The sequence below is a fragment of the Phyllostomus hastatus genome, unplaced genomic scaffold, assembly GCF_019186645.2.
Source record: "Phyllostomus hastatus isolate PE091 unplaced genomic scaffold, TTU_PhHast_1.1 phas_scaffold_501, whole genome shotgun sequence".
NCBI classification, from domain to species: Eukaryota; Metazoa; Chordata; class Mammalia; order Chiroptera; family Phyllostomidae; genus Phyllostomus; species Phyllostomus hastatus.
This window is the reverse complement of record NW_025334033.1, coordinates 44,589,937-44,595,936: the sequence shown is the minus strand read 5'-3', so window position 1 is coordinate 44,595,936 and position 6,000 is coordinate 44,589,937.

Below are 6,000 nucleotides of genomic sequence, written 5' to 3'. Positions count from 1 at the left end.
TTATTCAAGCCAGCAAGCCTGAGGGTGTCCATTAAAATGTTTACCCTCTGCTTGGTGCAGAACGATACTTGCTCTCAGGCTAGAAGCCATAGCAGAATGAGAAATGACCCTTTCCTTCGAAATGTCAACTGTTCTCCAATATCTGGAGACTTTTGATCGCTCTCCAGGGCCTTCATGTATTTGTTCATTATGTTTTGTTCAGAGTTTACAAGCCTCCCTTTCTTGGGGAGGGTTGGTTTGATAAGAGCTAATAGGAACTGCATTTTGGTAGTTATTACCATATTCTGCTGTGTGTAATGTACACCCACGTTTTTAGTCCAAACTTTCAGGAAAATAATCTTTAGTTTTAATTTTTAATTCAATTTTTTATTCATTTACATTTAGATACTTGTTTTTGTATTATAAAGCAATTTTAGCATTTATTTTGAACATATTATGGTACAAGAAATTTTATGTAACAAATAATTACAAACACAAGAATAAATACAAGGTATTTCAGGTACTACCCATGTGTAATGTGCACCCTTATTTTTCCCTCAAAAATGTGGGCAAAAAAGTGCACATTATACGTGGCAAAAAATGATACTTTTTGGTAACTTTTGTTCTATCACTTTTCTCCACCTGACTTTTAAATATGAATGAACAGCTAAGGATCAGTAGGCGTTTGAGGAGAGCATCCAGCATAAGGACAGAGAAAAAAATGAAACAAACAAAAATGGAGGGAAATAGGGGAACAGAAGGGAGGTGTTCGGAGGAAACAGATATTGCCCAGAGTAGAACAAAACCTAAAGATAAACCCTGCATAATAACATTCTCAGAAAGACAAAAATATTTAATCTGCAAAATAAAAGCTGGCTACTATTGGAGAAAAAAAATCAGAGAACAAGAAAGTCTTAGAAATTAAATAATAGAATTATACAAATATTGAGTAGTGGGAGAAATTCCATAAAGCCCATAATTCCATGAAACAAAAAGACTGATGTGGACACTAAGATTAGAGAGGATCAACCTAAGAAGGCCAACACCTGACTAATAGGAGATCTAGAAAGGGGGAAAAGAGAAGATGAGGAGGAGGATCTTATCAAATAAATAACACAAGAAAATGTCCCTGAACTGAGAACCACAAATATCTAGAGTTTAGATCAGGGTTTAACAAATAATGGCCCATGGACTAAGTTCACCCTGCTGCCTGCTTTGCAAATAAAGTTTTGCTGGAACACAGCCATGCCCATTGTTCACCTGTCACCCATGGCTGCTTTGCTCGAAGGACAGAGTTGAGAGTTGTGACAGAGACTGTGTGGTCCACAAAGCCTGAAGTATTTACTATTGTGTCCTTTCCAAAACACGTTGGCTGACTCCTCATCTGGATGAAAAGATCCTGGCATTGGCCAACACAATGAAAAGAAAAAAAAAAAAGACTCACACCAAGGACAAACTCCAAGGATGAAGAGAAAATCCTAAGAGATTCCAGAGGGAAAAGAATGTCACATGCAAAGGATCAGAAATGAGAATGGGACTGAACTGCTCAAAAGTAACGTTGGAGGTTACAAGAAAATGGAGTGATGCCTTCAAAAGGCTAGAGGACAAACAGCTTTCAATCCAGTCAAGGGTAAGGAAGGATGGGATAAAGGTGTTTTCAGGCAAGCATGACTCAAACATTGTAACATTGTATTTTTAGTTTCCTTTTTTATTTTTCTTTTTAAAAGATTTTATGTGTTTTTTTTAGAGAGAGGGGACAGGAGGGAGAAACAGAAGGAAAGAAACATCGATCAACGAGAGAATGTGGATTGGTTACCTCTCGCACGCCCACAACTGGGGACCTGACCGGGAATGAAACCGGTGACCTTTCATTGACAGGCCAGTGCGAAACACACTGAGCCACACCAGCCAGAAAAACTTTTATTTTTCTGTGGAGAATATGCTTCATCACAATAAAGGAGTAAACCAAGAAAGAGAATGCTATGGAGGCCTCCGCGCAGGACAGTGATGGGAGATCCTGGGGGGACAGCTGTGTTCCAGGCCCAGACAGCAGCCGGTGCGGGCAGGGGCGGGTGTGGCAGGGAGGGTCTCGTGGGAAAGTACGTGGAACCAATGGCTTGTCTGTGGAGGGGAGGAAAACTTCCTCTGCCCTCAGATTCCATGACTGGCCTGAGAATGAAACTAACATAAGATAAATGAACAGGAGAAAAATATACAAATTCATTTAATATGTACACACTGTAGTCTTCAAAATAAAAATGAAGTTCAACAAACCTTATTATACAAAGAATAATAAATCGTGGGGATGTGACAAGACAATGGGGCTTGGGCTCCGGGCAGTGAATTGTGAGCCTGGGACTAGGAAATACTCGGTGGGAACTGATGGAAGATAAGAGTTGAGTGAGTTTGTACAGGTTCATTTTGGCTTAGACTCCCAGACTCTGGCGATAGGATTGTTTTTCTCTTCCTGTTAGAGGAAGGGTACCTTTCTCATGGGGAATTTTTTGACCTGCTTTTAGGTAGAAACAGGGCGTGGAGAGAGCCCTTCCTGTAGCTGCTGTTTCTCAAATGCCTTCGGCTCAAAATCACCAACGTGCCCCAGCAGCATATTTTGGGGTGGTGTGTCCTGAAACTCTTCATCTCCGTGTTGGATCGAGTGGAGGCGAGCACTAGAGAGGTTTCAGAGGCTGGTGAGCATTGGGCAACACTTAGCACTGGTTTTGTAGTAAATCACCCCAGAATGCAATTATTTCAAGGAAAACCACAAAAGTTGTTTGAGAAGGAAAATGTAGTCACAGTGTAGTCGACTCAACAGTGGCTAGTATTTCCATGCTCCGCCACCTAGCCCCAGTGGTTTCCCCTCCTGTGGGGGCGTCTGAGGAACATGTCCTTCCCCTTGTCCCCCAGCCCTGGGGATGGCAGCAGCGGGAGCTACTGATCACCGTTTGCTCTTTCAGCAATGCTAACACTTTCTAACCCACTCGCTAGACTAAATTTTCCTCGGTTGGATTGTCCGGCATAGGTTTATGGAGTCTGACTGGTATAGAAGTCAGCTAATAATGTCGGAAATGGATAAATCAGGAAATAGGAGGGTAACCATCAGGTTAATAATATGGAAGCAAATGTCAGAAGAAAAAGACAGTGAAAGAGTTGAACATGCTGGCCTTTGAACTCGGAAATGGGGTTGAAGGAAGAAAGGTATTTTAGGGGAGATAAAGTAGAAAGGATGAATATTTTATGAAATAGGTCCATGGCCTTTTTGGTTCTGAAAGACAAGATTTTAGTACAGTTTGAAAAAGAGCAATTAAGACAGAAGGGGTCTACCCACTCTGCCTGAGCAGAACTATTGAGCTACTCCCTCCCTGGCCACCTCTGCCACCCCCAACCCGTCAGCATGGGAGCCAACGTGGGGAGTCTCCCTGGGGAGAAAGGAGATGGGGGAACCAGTCCCAAGCACCCGACACGGAAGCACCCAGGAGAGAGCAGGTCTAGCACGTGTCTGCGGTGGTGGGAATGGTCCAGAGGCTCCAGGACAGTGATGCCCTGCCTCTGAGGGGAGAGTTTTCCCGCACAGTGCCCTAATCCTTATCTGCTGTTGAGAAAAGGTCCGCTTCACACGGCAGCCTAGCATGAGATGTTAGTGGGACTGGAAGAGAAAGTGGCCAGGGTCCATGTGTCCATCCTTGGTGAACAAGACTCAAAGGCCCGTGACGGGTGGGAGCTCAGAGAGAGGGAGGGACAACCACTGAGAACGTGCAAGCACTGTCTCCCCTGGAGTGCTCAGCAGTACCGAGAAGGAAGCTGGGCCTCCTGCTCTTCGGTCTTGCATGGATTCAACAAATAGTGGCTGAATGACTTCTCTGTGCCAGGCCCTGTCTGGGCACTGGAGACACAGGCGGAATAAGTCTTTGCCTCCTTTTGTTGCTGTCAAATTGATCCCAGTGCCTTTTGTTTTACCAGTCTTTCTTTAAAAGGTTATCTCTCACTAGTGAATCTCATTGGCTAAGCCCAGGCCATCAGCCCTCAAAGGGGTATCATACAAGCCAGATACACTTTGCTATCCCCATCAGCGATGACCATTTACTGGTGCTGTGCGCCAGGCGTCCTGTCAAGCTCCCTATGTATCTAATGTAATGTGACAACAACCAGCGTCTGTCTGACTCCAAAGCTATGTCCTGGACCATTTAACATCATTCAAATGCTAACATCTTAAAACCTTAATTTACTTTCCAAGAAAAGTACTTCAGACCCAGCCAGTAGAAGGTTATTTTAGAATCCACATCTTTGGGGGAGGACAGTTTTCAAGCATTTTTTCTCCCAGGAGAGGTTTTTGATTGTCTTTTAGATCAAATATGCTTAGGCTTAAATAGTGTGATCGTTAAAATATTCTCTTTCAAATGTTAAAAAGCTCCCTTTGAATCTCTGGTCCCTTGTCCACCTGTCCTAGAAAGTGCTGACTGGACTACCACCACCATTTGACGTGTTAGTACACAAGAGAGTACACCTTCACACACAGACAATAAAATTCAGCTCCTGAAGTTCAGATCACGATGGGAGTCAGGTGGAATATGACTTGGTCTAATAGTCCCATGCAAAATGTCCCCACGCTTATTAGAATATAACTGAGGTTACCACCAGGGACTGTTGCAACAAAATGCCTCAGAGAAAGAAAAATGCTAATTTTTTATTTCAATTACCCGTGTGCTCTTTAATCCAAATTAAATGCCCCTCGCGTGCTGGATGTTTTATGAGATTCATCCCGAAGACCATGCTCCCAGCCCTCAAGGGATTTCTATCTAGGAAAGGTATGATACATTCTGGGGCCAGGGAGGGCTAGACAAATAATGCAGAGGACAAGGGGAAGGGTGCTTGAGCTTTGTTTCTTATGTCAGAGGCCAAAGAGACTTACCCTAACTAACGTTTCTACTCTGTTTTGGAGTCTTGCTGTGGGCAGAGAAAGAGAGTGGATGAGCAGAAGTGGCGCTTCCTTCCTTTAAGTGTGCACAAGCTCACCTCGAAGTCAAACCCTCAGTCGTCAGCACCAGCCATAAAATAAAAGCCACACAGGCTCTTCCAGACTTTATCAGACCTATTTTCTCTCTGGCCAAATTATCTCAGGAGTTTGTAAGGAAAGTAAACTCTTTTCAAGCAACTTCTAATGCTCATTCTCTGCTGTGAGGGATGATGAACAGGGAATGGCTGTGTGTGGTAAGTCCAGGGGACCCTGGTTTGATCAGAGTCTGCTACAATGAGTGGTTTCTCCCACTATACTTTTCTGTGGTGGAGGTGGCTTCAGTTCTTACCTGGGTATGTTTACTTGGATATAGTCATGCTAGGTGTATGCATCAGTTAAGATTAGTAAGGCTGCAAGTAATAGCCCAAATATAGAATGAAAACATACCAATTATTTTATTTAACTTGTTAACTAAAGAAGGAAGCAGTAAGATATTAAAACCTATTCAAAGGAGCCCTGGCTGGCGTAGCTCAGTGGATTGAGCGCAGGCTGCGAACCAAAGTGTCGCAGGTTTGATTCCTAGTCAGGGTACATGCCTGGGTTGCAGGCCATGACCCCCAGCAACCGCACATTGATGTTTCTCTCTCTCTCTTTCTCCCTCCCTTCCCTCTCTAAAAAATAAATAAATAAAATCTTAAAAAATACCTATTCAAAGGAAAAGTCCAAGACCAGAGGCGTATATAGGCAAGGAGGAATACTAAAATGGATTTGCTTAGTAGAGTAAAACTGTGGGAGATCAGCTGCACTTCTGCCAACAAAATCCAATTGTATATTTACAGGCAAGAGTCATTTGCATTGCTGGCAGTTCCATATAATTTACAGAGCCGTAAAATGGCTCAACAACACCGAAGCATGCAGACTCCACAGAATCAGATAAGCTGGGAGAGTGCACTGCCGGTAGACAAAGACTAAGTTTCCTTTGAAGATAATTGGTCCATGTTAGCATCTCTCATTTTTTCCCCTTTACCCTGCAGTGGCTTAAACCAGTAAAGTGTTTACTTTTTTCA